The following is a 17,540-nucleotide window of genomic DNA, read 5'->3' as shown; positions in this document are numbered from 1 at the left end:
AGTGCACAGTACCACTTATCCTGTCCTGTATATATATGTACAGTGCACAGTACCACTTCTCCTGTCCTGTATATATATGGACAGTGCACAGTACCACTTCTCCTGTCCTGTGTATATATGGACAGTGCACAGTACCACTTCTCCTGTCCTGTATATTTATGGGCAGTGCACAGTACCACTTCTCCTGTCCTGTATATATATGGTCAGTGCACAGTACCACTTCTCCTGTCCTGTATATATATGGACAGTGCACAGTACTACTTCTCCTGTCCTGTATATATATGGACAGTGCACAGTAGCACTTCTCCTGTCCTGTATATATATGGACAGTGCACAGTACCACTTCTCCTGTCCTGTATATATATGGACAGTGCACAGTACCACTTCTCCTGTCCTGTATATATATGGACAGTGCACAGTAGCACTTCTCCTGTCCTGTATATATATGGACAGTGCACAGTACCACTTCTCCTGTCCTGTATATATATGGACAGTGCACAGTACCACTTCTCCTGTCCTGTATATATATGGACAGTGCACAGTACCACTTCTCCTGTCCTGTATATATATATGGACAGTGCACAGTACCACTTCTCCTGTCCTGTATATATATGGACAGTGCACAGTACCACTTCTCCTGCCCTGTATATATATGGACAGTGCACAGTACCACTTCTCCTGTCCTGTATATATATGGACAGTGCACAGTACCACTTCTCCTGTCCTGTATATATATGGACAGTGCACAGTACCACTTCTCCTGTCCTGTATATATATGGACAGTGCACAGTACCACTTCTCCTGTCCTGTATATATATGGACAGTGCACAGTACCACTTCTCCTGTCCTGTATATATATGGACAGTGCACAGTACCACTTCTCCTGTCCTGTATATATATGGGCAGTGCACAGTACCGCTTCTCCTGTCCTGTATATATATGGACAGTGCACAGTACCACTTCTCCTGTCCTGTATATATATGGACAGTGCACAGTACCACTTCTCCTGTCCTGTATATATATGGATAGTGCACAGTACCACTTCTCCTGTCCTGTATATATATGGGCAGTGCACAGTACTACTTCTCCTGTCCTGTATATATATGGACAGTGCACAGTACCACTTCTCCTGTCCTGTATATATATGGACAGTGCACAGTACCACTTCTCCTGTATATATGGACAGTGCACAGTACCACTTCTCCTGTCCTGTATATATATATGGTCAGTGCACAGTACCACTTCTCCTGTCCTGTATATATATGGACAGTGCACAGTACCACTTCTCCTGTCCTGTATATATATGGACAGTGCACAGTACCACTTCTCCTGTCCTATGTATATATATGGACAGTGCACAGTACCACTTCTCCTGTCCTGTATATATATGGACAGTGCACAGTACCACTTCTCCTGTCCTGTATATATATGGACAGTGCACAGTACCACTTCTCCTGTCCTGTATATATATGGACAGTGCACAGTACCACTTCTCCTGTCCTGTATATATGGACAGTGCACAGTACCACTTCTCCTGTCCTGTATATATATGGACAGTGCACAGTACCACTTCTCCTGTCCTGTATATATATGGACAGTGCACAGTACCACTTCTCCTGTCCTGTATATATATGGACAGTGCACAGTACCACTTCTCCTGTCCTGTATATATATGGACAGTGCACAGTACCACTTCTCCTGTCCTGTATATATGGACAGTGCACATTACCACTTCTCCTGTCCTGTATATATATGGACAGTGCACAGTACCACTTCTCCTGTCCTGTATATATATGGACAGTGCACAGTACCACTTCTCCTGTCCTGTATATATATGGACAGTGCACAGTACTACTCCTCCTGTCCTGTATATATATATGGACAGTGCACAGTACCACTTCTCCTGTCCTGTATATATATGGACAGTGCACAGTACCACTTCTCCTGTCCTGTATATATATGGACAGTGCACAGTACCACTTCTCCTGTCCTGTATATATATATATGGACAGTGCACAGTACCACTTCTCCTGTCCTGTATATATATGGACAGTGCACAGTACCACTTCTCCTGTCCTGTTTATATTTGGACATTGCACAGTACCACTTCTCCTGTCCTGTATATATATGGACAGTGCACAGTACCACTTCTTCAGTCCTGTATATATATGGACAGTGCACAGTACCACTTCTCCTGTCCTGTATATATATGGGCAGTGCACAGTACCACTTCTCCTGTCCTGTATATATATGGACAGTGCACAGTACCACTTCTCCTGTCCTGTATATATATGGGCAGTGCACAGTACCACTTCTCCTGTACTGTATATATATGGACAGTGCACAGTACCACTTCTCCTGTCCTGTATATATATGGACAGTGCACAGTACCACTTCTCCTGTCCTGTATATATATGGACAGTGCACAGTACCACTTCTCCTGTCCTGTATATATGGACAGTGCACAGTACCACTTCTCCTGTCCTGTATATATATGGACAGTGCACAGTACCACTTCTCCTGTCCTGTATATATATGGACAGTGCACAGTACCACTTCTCCTGTCCTGTATATATGGACAGTGCACAGTACCACTTCTCCTGTCCTGTATATATATGGACAGTGCACAGTACCACTTCTCCTGTCCTGTATATATGGACAGTGCACAGTACCACTTCTCCTGTCCTGTATATATATGGACAGTGCACAGTACCACTTCTCCTGTCCTGTATATATATGGACAGTGCACAGTACCACTTCTCCTGTCCTGTATATATATATGGACAGTGCACAGTACCACTTCTCCTGTCCTGTATATATATGGACAGTGCACAGTACCACTTCTCCTGTCCTGTATATATGGACAGTGCACAGTACCACTTCTCCGGTCCTGTATATATATGGACAGTGCACAGTACCACTTCTCCTGTCCTGTATATATATGGACAGTGCACAGTACCACTTCTCCTGTCCTATATATTTATGGACAGTGCACAGTACCACTTCTCCTGTCCTGTATATATGGACAGTGCACAGTACCACTTCTCCTGTCCTGTATATATATGGACAGTGCACAGTACCACTTCTCCTGTCCTGTATATATATGGACAGTGCACAGTACCACTTCTCCTGTCCTGTATATATATGGACAGTGCACAGTACCACTTCTCCTGTCCTGTATATATATGGACAGTGCACAGTACCACTTCTCCTGTCCTGTATATATGGACAGTGCACATTACCACTTCTCCTGTCCTGTATATATATGGACAGTGCACAGTACCACTTCTCCTGTCCTGTATATATATGGACAGTGCACAGTACCACTTCTCCTGTCCTGTATATATATGGACAGTGCACAGTACCACTTCTCCTGTCCTGTGTATATATATGGACACTGCACAGTACCACTTCTCCTGTCCTGTATATATATGTACAGTGCACAGTAACACTTCTCCTGTCCTGTATATATATGGACAGTGCACAGTACCACTTCTCCTGTCCTGTATATATATGGACAGTGCACAGTACCACTTCTCCTGTCCTGTATATATATATGTGCAGTGCACAGTACCACTTCTCCTGTCCTGTATATATATGGGCAGTGCACAGTACCACTTCTCCTGTCCTGTATATATATGGACAGTGCACAGTACCACTTCTCCTGTCCTGTATATATATATGTGCAGTGCACAGTACCACTTCTCCTGTCCTGTATATATATGGGCAGTGCACAGTACCACTTCTCCTGTCCTGTATATATATGGACAGTGCACAGTACCACTTCTCCTGTCCTGTGTATATATATGGACACTGCACAGTACCACTTCTCCTGTCCTGTATATATATGTACAGTGCACAGTACCACTTCTCCTGTCCTGTATATATGGACAGTGCACAGTACCACTTCTCCTGTCCTGTATATATATGGACAGTGCACAGTGCCACTTCTCCTGTCCTGTATATATATGGACAGTGCACAGTACCACTTCTCCTTTCCTGTATATATATGGACAGTGCACAGTACCACTTCTCCTGTCCTGTATATATATATATGGACAGTGCACAGTACCACTTCTCCTGTCCTGTATATATATGGACAGTGCACAGTACCACTTCTCCTGTCCTGTATATATATATGGACAGTGCACAGTACCACTTCTCCTGTCCTGTGTATATATATGGACACTGCACAGTACCACTTCTCCTGTCCTGTATATATATGGACAGTGCACAGTACCACTTCTCCTGTCCTGTATATATATGGACAGTGCACAGTACCACTTCTCCTGTCCTGTATATATATGGACAGTGCACAGTACCACTTCTCCTGTCCTGTATATATATGGACAGTGCACAGTACCACTTCTCCTGTCCTGTATATATATGGACAGTGCACAGTACCACTTCTCCTGTCCTGTGTATATATGGATAGTGCACAGTACCACTTCTCCTGTCCTGTATATATATGGACAGTGCACAGTACCACTTCTCCTGTCCTGTATATATATGGACAGTGCACAGTACCACTTCTCCTGTCCTGTATATATATGGACAGTGCACAGTACCACTTCTCCTGTCCTGTATATATATATGGACAGTGCACAGTACCACTTCTCCCGTCCTGTATATATATATGTGGACAGTGCACAGTACCACTTCTCCTGTCCTGTATATATATGGGCAGTGCACAGTACCACTTCTCCTGTCCTGTATATATATGGACAGTGCACAGTACCACTTCTCCTGTCCTGTATATATGGACAGTGCACAGTACCACTTCTCCTGTCCTGTATATATATATGGACAGTGCACAGTACCACTTCTCCTGTCCTGTATATATATGGACAGTGCACAGTACCACTTCTCCTGTCCTGTATATATATGGGCACTGCACAGTACCACTTCTCCTGTCCTGTATATATATATGGACAGTGCACAGTACCACTTCTCCTGTCCTGTATATATATGGACAGTGCACAGTACCACTTCTCCTGTCCTGTATATATATGGACAGTGCACAGTACCACTTCTCCTGTCCTGTATATATATGGACAGTGCACAGTACCACTTCTCCTGTCCTGTATATATGGACAGTGCACAGTACCACTTCTCCTGTCCTGTATATATATGGACAGTGCACAGTACCACTTCTCCTGTCCTGTATATATATGGACAGTGCACAGTACCACTTCTCCTGTCCTGTATATATATGGACAGTGCACAGTACCACTTCTCCTGTCCTGTATATATATGTACAGTGCACAGTACCACTTCTCCTGTCCTGTATATATGTACAGTGCACAGTACCACTTCTCCTGTCCTGTATATATATGGACAGTGCACAGTACCACTTCTCCTGTCCTGTATATATATATATATATATATATATATATATATATAGACATATATACCATTTTTTTCCCCAGCCGCATCGCCCCTCGCAGTGCCACCTAACACCCCTCCTACTATCACATAACTACCACAAAAAATATAATAACAATAATAATATAGAACACAACAATTCAAAAACTACACAAATTATCATTATTCCCACAAAGCCCAGGTTCGGCGCCTGCAGACCCACATCTACCGGATCCTTAAAACAAACCAAAAATCTACTGTGCAGCATCAGCCCAACACCAGGAGCGGAGATGACAGACTAAGGGACACTAAAGGAGAACCCCCTCCAAAGGAGAGAGGCCCTCCCCGTGCCCAGCCTCTCATACTCCAGAGAGCGCACCTTCACCAGGTCACCCAGAATGTTCCTAACCACCTCATCCACCGGGAGGATTTTACGCTGCGTCGATACTAAACACCGTGCGTTCCACGTGTGGTACCTGACCACTAGACTGACTAGGAATAACGTGCAGCGGTCCCGGCCACCCAGGCCTCTGAATGCTCCATAGGCCCACTCCGCATAGGAGAGACCGGCCAACCCGGGCCAATGGATGGAAGCGCCCACCCGGTTGTACACCTCTGTGTTAAAGGGGCACTGAAGCAGGAAGTGGTCCATGCTCTCCAGCAGGCCACCGCACTCCTCCCGGGGACAACCCCTTTCCTCAGAGCTCCTACACTTCAGATTGTCCCTCACACACAGCTTTCCATGGAAGCAGCGCCAAGCCAAGTCCCAAAACTTCAAGGGGATCCTGATAGAATTCAATAAACTCAAACCCACCCCCAGATCCCGACTTGGGCAATCCCTGAGGGCCAGAGGCTTCTGGAAATTTTTTGAATAGTGCAGCCGAAAAACACTAATGTGTGAAGTGCGACACTTGTGGTGCGGACACTTCTTAAATACATGTGCAGGCATGTATGGATTTTGTGAATCTTGACAGGTCCATCGCATCCATGCACTGCACAAACATGAGGCCTAACATTATCTAGGAGAGGCTGCACACGCAACGGAGTGGAGGGGGAGGCCGGCATGACGAGGCATGGAGGGTGGAGTAGCGAGAGTGACTGCAGATGAGTGTAGCAAAGGGGAGCGGAAGGCCGCGGGAAACAGCCGACCATCCAAGTGGTCGCAGCCTCTGGCGAGACTGAGCCCTGCTTCTGCCCCCTGCATTCGGAGCAGGCTCATGAGCTTTGGTGACCCTTTGGAAGGGGGGCCCAATGCCACCATCAGGGGCTTGAGCTCCTGTCACGAGAGGAATCTGTGGGCTACTGGGAGGCGGCGCTTTTCACCCTGTGGTGCGCGGATGGAGAGCGTGGAATCTGTGGCCGTGTCTCCTGGCAATGTGCCGTTCGGTAGAGGGTCCTGCCGTCTGGTGAAGGACTACAACAGCGCCCAGTATCAAATGGGACCAAAAGGAAAGTGGGCTATGGTTGCGAGTGATGGCACAGCATAGTTTCGGGCAGCACTTTAAGGGGAAAGCTGGGGTGGCAGGTCAGTCCACTCTGGCCAAGGATGGGCATTGCACTGGGGAGAAGTCAACTGGAAAAAAATTTAGCCTCTGTTGGTTGTTCGTATGTAAATACAAGTGCATTGTCTGTCTATAATGCACTCTGCCGCGATTCACTAAGATCGTGCGCCTGGTAAGACTAGGGTGGGCAGCATTCTTGAGGAAGACTTGAACCTAACAAGCACGGGAATAGAATTTTGGCTTTGGTGGTTCAAGACGATCAGCAGTGGAAGGGAAAGAAGGTAACGCTGGGTAGCATTGGGGATTCCGAGGTGTATGAAGACAGGGGCAGGGGGACCAGTGTTGAGGCATTTGGATGGCACGTTTGTTTCCAGGTATCAGTTCTCGGCTGTATTCAGAGTTTGGCGCGGTTGGGTCTAGATGAAAAAGGCTTTGCAACAGAGTTGGGGTTTGGGTGCTGCGTTGGTGAAGCAGATAGGGAGGTGGGAATCAAGGTGGTATCAGACTTAGTTAGACTGGGGCTGGTGATGCGTTGAAGGCGAGTGTCGTAGTGTGGGGAAAGCGAATGGAGATGTAGGGGCCAGGTGTGATGTGGGGTATTTTGGTTAATGTTATGGGTTTTTGCAGGTGACAAGGGCCGACTGGTCTGGATCTTAGGCCACTCTTACGTGTACTGGGGAGCACCGAGGGCAGAGTTGAGGCCGGAAGACAGACAGCTGGGTTTCTCCATAATCTGTTGAGATTATGGGCTTCTTTCGGGCAGGTATTCGTGGTTTGGTCAGATATAGCACCACGATTGATGTGGCGGGTGGGGCGATCGGTGGAGTGCCTGAATAGAGCTCAGGTGAGGGTGAATAGAGCCATTGGAGGGTTTGTGGCACATCAGGGTGGAGTAGTTGTCAGGCATCGTGAGCTGGAGGATGGGGAAGGTGCTTATTGGTTGGCCGGTGGTGTATATTTAAATGCAGCGGGCATTAACTTGTGGGTGCTGAGGTTGCAGGAAGGGATCGAACAAGTATTGGGTGGGGCTCGCCTGCATGAGGCTCACGGTGGCGGGCCAGGGGGTCCTTGGAGTTGGTTGTGCAGGGATTGAAGGGGGACAGGGCAGTGTGTCAGGGAAACCCCTATTCTTACTGGAATATGGTGGTATGGCATTTTTGGGCTGCTGCTGGGTGGTGTCCCGGGGAGCAAGGGTTATTTATATTTACAGGCAGTCCCCGGGTTATGTACAAGATAGGTTCCGGAGGTTTGTTCTTAAGTTGAAACTGTATATTTTATAATTGTGGGATCCAAACAAAAAAATGTTTTGCCCCACTGACAATTGAAGTTTAAACATTTTTTGCTGTAATGGGACCGAGGATCATAAATAAAGCTTCATTACAGACACCTTACAGCTGATCATTGTAGCCTGGGACTATAGTAAAGCATTCAGAAAGCTTCACCAGAGGTCAGAGGGGTCAGTGGGTGTCGTCTGTAAGTCGGGTGTCCTTAAGTAGGGGACCGCCTGTATATATATATATACACATATGGAGACATTTCATTTCTACCTGTTGTCTGCTCCCTTTGCACAACAGCAGGAGAAATTAATTAATCAGTGTCGATTCGTAACCGGACAAATGGATTTCACAGAAGTGAAATCCATGGAGTTACATTTTGTTGTTTAGCTCCTTAACGACTTGGCCTTTTTAAAAACTTTTTAAAAAATTAAAACCTCCTGTACAAAAATTTTATTTTGATTTTGCCATCTTCTGGCGCCAAAAACGTTTTCATACTTTGGTCTTACGGAGCTGTGGGTAGTATCATTTTTTGCGAATTTTGGTGGCGTTTTCATTGCTATAATTTTTGGGACTGTGAGACCTTTTTATCACTTTTTATAAATTTTTTTTATATTTTTCAAAATGGCAAAAAAATCCCATTTTCGAATTTGGACGCTATTTTCCGTTACGGGGTTAAACGCAGTGAAAAACCGTTATTATATTTTGATAGATCAGACATTTTCGGACGCGGCGATACCTAATGTGTTTATGATTTTTACTGTTTATTAATATTTATATCAGTTCTAGGGAAAGGGGGGTGATTTGAATTTTTAGGTTTTTTTAGTATGATTTTTTTTTTAAACTTTTTTTTATTTTTATTTTTACTATTTTTCAGACTCCCTAGGGCAGTGATGGTGAACCTTTCACAAACAGAGTGCCCAACCTACAAACAAAACCTACTTTTATGTCGTAAAGTGCCAACATGACAATTTCGGCAGTAACCTATTGATCTCTGCTGTATCACAAGTTTCAATCGTATTGATATTCCTAAGGACACCAATACAATAGAAAGAAGATGGAGAAATTTGAATTATAGCTTCCTTCCAGGGCCCCCTGAAGAGGAAGAATCAGGGGACCCAGAGCAGGAGCTCCAACAATAATCCATCTCTGCCCACACCTTCTCGCTTCTCGTGTAGTCCTGGCAGCCACAATGTGCAATTAGCACATTGTAATGAATGGGTTAAAACGAAGTAGCCTCGGGTATTCGGAACAATCCGGAATGTCCGACAAAGATTCGGAGCTGCCGGGATTCAATAAGATTGTGCGCCCGATATCCTGCATGTGTCGCTTCCCCGCTCAGGTCTCACAGAGTTCACCTTCTTCTTCCCGGTCCATGTAAGTGCATTGTCCTGCGACACAATTTGCTTTTTAAATTCCGTTGTTTGTCCGAAACAGTCGGGTTGTCCGACGCCCCCCCCCCCATCTCTGATTTGTGTTGCATGAGAGCCGGCGCTGATTCACCACAATCCGATCGTGTGCGCCAAAATCCCAGGGCAATTGAGGTCAAATCTGAAAAAAATTGCGAAACCCGACGGAAATGCGTCCGACGGACTCTTAGTAAATGTGTCCTTACCAAGACAGATTTAAACAGCGCCCCCTAGAAACTGCGAGGTGTAGGAAGGTGCAGCATGGCGGAGAGGGTAGGGGGTCAATCTAGGGGTCTTATACTTTATCATCTGCCACAATTGCCATATTGTCTATAGTCTGTCCACCATGCTTTACCTTTCTGTATCTCTTCTCTCCTCCACAGGGTCTCATCCTGTACCACCACCTGCTTCTGGCGCCATCTAGTGGCTGCAACTAGAAATTACACTCAAAATTGCTCATTCTTCAGTGCTGCACCTAAGCTGTGGATTTCTTTACCTTGGATGATCACAGCACCTAGTGAATTTGACACGGACGCAGCAGTAAAATCAGGAACTTGCTGCACATCCCAATATCTACAGTCGATTGCAAGCTCTTGTGGTGCACACTTATACTTTTATAGTCAGTTTAGTCATTTTAATTATCTGTCATTTGTATGTTCATAGATGTCCTTATAGATTCTGTTACTGTCATATACTGTATAGGTATATATATATATGTGTGTGTAGGTGATTGTGATTGGTCTCTGCTGAGCCTTGCAGTTTGCTTTGCCTGCAATAAGGGTCAATGAGTAAGGAGACTGGCGCCATCTAGTGGCTGCAGGTAGGAGATGCTATGTATATGTTGCAGATGAGCTGGGCATCTCCTGACCATCATATAATGTACACAGCGGCTGCACCGGCCATAAGGTACAGTACAATGTGGTGACTTACAGTATCGCTCCACATCTCCTGTCTCTTCCATCCGGCCCGGACCACCATTACCACTCCTTCCCGCCACATCTTGTATCCGCTGATGTATCTACACCATACAGAGGGCTGTCTGCGAGATCCTTCCATTATGTTTTAAAATCCATAATATTTTTTTAGTTATCCATAATAATCTATGCAAAAGAAGAGACATCCAATTATATCCATTGCACTGACATTAGGAGTAGTAGTACTGTGACTGTATATAGAGGATAGGAGTAGTAATACTGCACTGTGCCCATATCAACACACATCAATGTCACAGTACAGATATAATACACAGTGATGTCACAGTACAGAGATAATACACACATCAATGTCACAGTACTGACATAATACACAGTGATGTCACAGTACAGGTATAATACACACAGTGATGTCACAGTACAGAGATAATACACACAGTGATGTCACAGTACGGGGATAATACACACAGTGATGTCACAGTACAGGGGTAATACACACAGTGATGTCACAGTACAGATATAATACACACAGTGATGTCACAGTACAGGGATAATACACACAGTGATGTCACAGTACAGGGATAATACACACAGTGATGTCACAGTACAGGGATAATACACACAGTGATGTCACAGTACAGATATAATACACACAGTGATGTCACAGTACAGATATAATACACACAGTGATGTCACAGTACAGATATAATACACACAGTGATGTCACAGTACAGGGATAATACACACAGTGATGTCACAGTACAGGGATAATACACACAGTGATGTCACAGTACAGATATAATACACACAGTGATGTCACAGTACAGGGATACTACACACAGTGATGTCACAGTACAGGGATAATACACACAGTGATGTCACAGTACAGGGATAGTACACACAGTGATGTCACAGTACAGATATAATACACACAGTGATGTCACAGTACAGGGATACTACACACAGTGATGTCACAGTACAGGGATAAAACACACAGTGATGTCACAGTACAGGGATAGTACACACAGTGATGTCACAGTACAGATATAATACACACAGTGATGTCACAGTACAGGGATACTACACACAGTGATGTCACAGTACAGGGATAATACACACACTGATGTCACGGTACAGAGATAATACACACAGTGATGTCACAGTACAGGAATAATACACACAGTGATGTCACAGTACAGGGATGATACACACAGTGATGTCACAGTACAGATATAATACACACAGTGATGTCACAGTACAGATATAATACACACAGTGATGTCACAGTACAGGGATAATACACACAGTGATGTCACAGTACAGGGATAGTACACACAGTGATGTCACAGTACAGATATAATACACACAGTGATGTCACAGTACAGGGATACTACACACAGTGATGTCACAGTACAGGGATAATACACACAGTGATGTCACAGTACAGGAATAATACACACAGTGATGTCACAGTACAGGGATACTACACACAGTGATGTCACAGTACAGGAATAATACACACAGTGATGTCACAGTACAGATATAATACACACAGTGATGTCACAGTACAGATATAATACACACAGTGATGTCACAGTACAGGGATAATACACACAGTGATGTCACAGTACAGAGATAATACACACAGCGATGTCACAGTACAGGGATGATACACACAGTGATGTCACAGTAAAGGGATAATACACACAGTGATGTCACAGTGCAGGGATAATACACACAGTGATGTCACAGTACAGGGATAATACACACAGTGATGTCACAGTACAGGGATAATACACACAGCGATGTCACAGTACAGGGATAATACACACAGCGATGTCACAGTACAGGGATAATACACACAGTGATGTCACAGTACAGACATAATACACAGAGCGATGTCACAGTACAGACATAATACACACAGTGATGTCACAGTACAGATATAATACACACAGTGATGTCACAGTACATATATAATACACACAGTGATGTCACAGTACAGATATAATACACACAGTGATGTCACAGTACAGGGATAATACACACAGTGATGTCACAGTACAGATATAATACACACAATGATGTCACAGTACAGATATAATACACACAGTGATGTCACAGTACAGGGATAATACACACAGTGATGTCACAGTACAGGGATAATACACACAGTGATGTCACAGTACAGATATAATACACACAGTGATGTCACAGTACAGGGATATTACACACAGTGATGTCACAGTACAGATATAATACACACAGTGATGTCACAGTACAGGGATAGTACACACAGTGATGTCACAGTACAGATATAATACACACAGTGATGTCACAGTACAGGGATACTACACACAGTGATGTCACAGTACAGGGATAATACACACAGTGATGTCACAGTACAGGAATAATACACACAGTGATGTCACAGTACAGGGATGATACACACAGTGATGTCACAGTACAGGATAATACACACAGTGATGTCACAGTACAGGAATAATACACACAGCGATGTCACAGTACAGGGATGATACACACCGTGATGTCACAGTACAGGGATAATACACACAGTGATGTCACAGTACAGGGATAATACAAACAGTGATGTCACAGTGCAGGGATAATACACACAGTGATGTCACAGTACAGGGATAATACACACAGTGATGTCACAGTACAGGGATAATACACACAGCGATGTCACAGTACAGGGATAATACACACAGTGATGTCACAGTACAGACATAATACACACAGTGATGTCACAGTACAGACATAATACACAGAGCGATGTCACAGTACAGACATAATATACACAGTGATGTCACAGTACAGGATAATATACACGGTGATGTCACAGTACAGGGATAATATACACAGTGATGTCACAGTACAGATATAATACACACAGTGATGTCACAGTACAGATATAATATACACAGTGATGTCACAGTACAGATATAATACACACAGTGATGTCACAGTACAGATATAATACACACAGTGATGTCACAGTACAGGGATAATACACACAGTGATGTCACAGTACAGGGATAATACACACAGTGATGTCACAGTACAGGGATAATACACACAGTGATGTCACAGTACAGGGATAATACACACAGCGGAGCTCCAAAGACAGACATAGAACTATCGCAAGGAGCCGCCTAATGATACATCCCCCAGTGATGTCCCTGTCGTGTCTCATACAGGAGCAGTAGAGCAGCAGCTGATGTGTGTATGATAACGTTCTGCAGATATAATACACACAGTGATGTCACAGTACAGGGATACTACACACAGGGATAATACACACAGTGATGTCACGGTACAGAGATAATACACACAGTGATGTCACAGTACAGGGATAATACACACAGTGATGTCCCAGTACAGGGATAATACACACAGTGATGTCACAGTACAGGAATAATACACACAGTGATGTCACAGTACAGGGATGATACACACAGTGATGTCACAGTACAGGAATAATACACACAGCGATGTCACAGTACAGGGATGATACACACAGTGATGTCACAGTACAGGGATAATACACACAGTGATATCACAGTACAACTGAGGTGTATATAATAAAGTTCTGCAGCAGCTGAGGTGTGCATGATAAGGCTCTGCAGCAGCTGAGGTGTGTATGATGAAGTTCTGCAGCAGCTGAGGTGTGTATGATAAAGTTCTGCAGCAGCTGAGGTGTGTATGATAAAGTTCTGCAGCAGCTGAGGTGTGTATGATAAAGTTCTGCAGCAGCTGAGGTGTGTATGATAAGGTTCTGCAGCAACTGAGGTGTGTATGATAAGGTTCTGCAGCAGCTGAGGTGTGTATAATAAAGTTCTGCAGCAGCTGAGGTGTGTATGATAAGGTTCTGCAGCAGCTGAGGTGTGTATGATAAAGTTCTGCAGCAGCTGAGGTGTGTATGATAAAGTTCTGCAGCAGCTGAGGTGTGTATGATAAAGTTCTGCAGCAGCTGAGGTGTGTATGATAAGGTTCTGCAGCAACTGAGGTGTGTATGATAAGGTTCTGCAGCAGCTGAGGTGTGTATAATAAAGTTCTGCAGCAGCTGAGGTGTGCATGATAAAGTTCTGCAGCAGCTGAGGTGTGTATGATAAGGTTCTGCAGCAGCTGAGGTGTGTATGATAAAGTTCTGCAGCAGCTGAGGTGTGTATGATAAGGTTCTGCAGCAGCTGAGGTGTGTATGATAAAGTTCTGCAGCAGCTGAGGTGTGTATGATAAAGTTATGCAGCAGCTGAGGTGTGTATGATAAAGTTCTGCAGCAGCTGAGGTGTGCATGATAAAGTTCTGCAGCAGCTGAGGTGTGTATGATAAGGTTCTGCGGCAGCTGAGGTGTGTATGATAAAGTTCTGCAGCAGGTGAGGTGTGTATAATAAAGTTCTGCAGCAGCTGAGGTGTGCATGATAAGGTTCTGCAGCAGCTGAGGTGTGTATGATAAGGTTCTGCAGCAGCTGAGGTGTGTATGATAAAGTTCTGCAGCAGCTGAGGTGTGTATGATAAAGTTCTGCAGCAGCTGAGGTGTGTATGATAAGGTTCTGCAGCAACTGAGGTGTGTATGATAAAGTTCTGCAGCAGCTGAGGTGTGTATGATAAAGTTCTGCGGCAGCTGAGGTGTGTATGATAAAGTTCTGCAGCAGCTGAGGTGTGTATGATAAAGTTCTGCAGCAGCTGAGGTGTGCATGATAAAGTTCTGCAGCAGCTGAGGTGTGTATGATAAAGTTCTGCAGCAGCTGAGGTGTGTATGATAAAGTTATGCAGCAGCTGAGGTGTGTATGATAAGGTTCTGCAGCAGCTGAGGTGTGTATAATAAAGTTCTGCAGCAGATGAGGTGTGCATGATAAAGTTCTGCAGCAGCTGTGTGTATTATGAGGTTCTGAAGCAGCTGAGGTGTTAAATAGTTGTCAGCGACACCACCATATAGTGACTACATAATACCGTCATACCGCGGCTGAGTAATATCACATACTGCTGTTATAATAACACCATTGTGTGACCAGACACCATCATACTGTGGATGAATAATACCGCCATATACTGCACCACAACTAGATAACACCCTTAAATATCTATGTGTATAATAGCACCATATGAGAGAGACACAATAAGGCAGGGGCCTCTGTGGCTGGACACGCGGGGGCGTAGTGGCTGACATAGGGGGGGCATTACACTCGGACACTGTGTGGACCGCCACTGTGACTTAGGTACTGTGTAGTCTACTCCTATGACTCGGACACTGTGTGGTCCGCCCCTAAGACTCGGACACTGTGTGGTCCGCCACTATGACTTATTTACTCAACAGAGAAGAGTAATATATCTATGTGTCAAATAGCACCATATGAAGATCTTGACTCGGACGCGGTATGGACCGCCCCTATGACTCCGACACTGTGTGGTCCGCCCCTATGACTCGGGTACTATGTGGTCTACCCCTATGACACAGACACTGTATGGTCCGCCCCTATGACTCGGATGCTGTGTGGTCTACTCCTATGACTCAGACGCTGTGTGGTCTGCCCCTATGACTCAGATGCTGTGAGGTCCACATAACTTGGACACTGTGTGGACCGCCCCTATGACTCGGACTCTGTGTGGTCCACCCCTATAATTTGGACGCTGTGTGGTCCGCCTCTATGACTCGGACTCAGTGTGGTTCGCCCCTATGACTCGGACACTGTGTGGTCCGCCCCTATGACTCGGACACTGTGTGGTCCACCCCTAGGACTCAGGCACCGGTGGTCTACTCCTATGACTCGGACACTGTGTGGTTCGCCCCTATGTAAACAGAACGAAAAAACAACAAGAGAGGACGGCGCCTCGTGTAATACTGTTGGGATCAATGGTTGGTGAGAGAAGAGAGTACTGCTCACCTGAAAGCACCTTGTTACAGTGCAGTTTGTAGCCCAACCTGGGGAAGGGTTCCGGATCGTATGGCTAGTTGAAGCCAATAGCAGGAGTAGATGGATGGTTGGTTCTAAGCACCTCCCACAGCTCCAAAATACCCGGACCTCGAATAGAGGCCGGTGTAGACAGTGGAGTAAAAAACGGAAAAAACAGGAGAAAGAAGCTATCGTGGGGCGCTAGTAGGCCAAATCGTATTGTAGATACGATTTGGCCTACTAGCGCCCCACGATAGCTTCTTTCTCCTGTTTTTTCCGTTTTTTACTCCACTGGTTCGCCCCTATGACTTTTTTACTCAACAGAGAAGAGTAATACATCTATGTGTATAATAGCACCATATGAAGATCTTGACTCGGACGCTGTGTGGACCGCCCCTATGACTCGGACGCTGTGTGAACCGCCCCTATGACTCGGACGCTGTGTGGACCGCCCCTATGACTCGGACACTGTGTGGTTCGCCCCTATGACTCGGATGCTTTGCGGTCTGCCCCTATGATTTTCCCGCCATGTGGTCTGCCCCTATGACTCAGGCACTGTGTGGTCAGCCCCTATGACTCAGGCACTGTGTGGTATACTCCTATGACTTGGACACTGTGTGGTCCACCCCTATGACTCGGATGCTGTGGGGTTCGCCCCTATGACTCGGATGCTGTGGGGTTCGCCCCATGACTTGGACACTGTGTGGTTCGCCCCTATGACTTTTTTACTCAACAGAGAAGAGGACTTTTTTTTAGAAAAACATGTAAGACTTCTGATTGCTGTAAGCTACAGGAAGCTGTTAAAACCTGATGATAGGATCCCTTTAAATAGATATCAGATAGATGGAACAATGAGATACATATTAAATAAACAGAAGATAGATATTTAGAGCTAAAATAAGGTAGGTAAGTACCTTTTGTGGCCAACATCCCCTTTGATCATGTAGTCAGATCAGGGTAGGCAGCAGTACAGACTGGACTGTACTAGAGATGCTCACAGGCAGGAAGCATGCAGCTGTCACACACTGCTCAGCTCCGCTCACTTCCTGCTTTGTTCCCCTCCCCTCTCCCCCTGTCGCGACTGCAATAGGATAAGGAATCTGATGCTACTCCCACAGCATAAGTGCCTTATGTATCACAGCAG

This window comes from Engystomops pustulosus, chromosome 6, assembly GCF_040894005.1.
Source record: "Engystomops pustulosus chromosome 6, aEngPut4.maternal, whole genome shotgun sequence".
Classification (NCBI taxonomy): domain Eukaryota; kingdom Metazoa; phylum Chordata; class Amphibia; order Anura; family Leptodactylidae; genus Engystomops; species Engystomops pustulosus.
Note: the sequence above shows the minus strand (reverse complement) of the source record.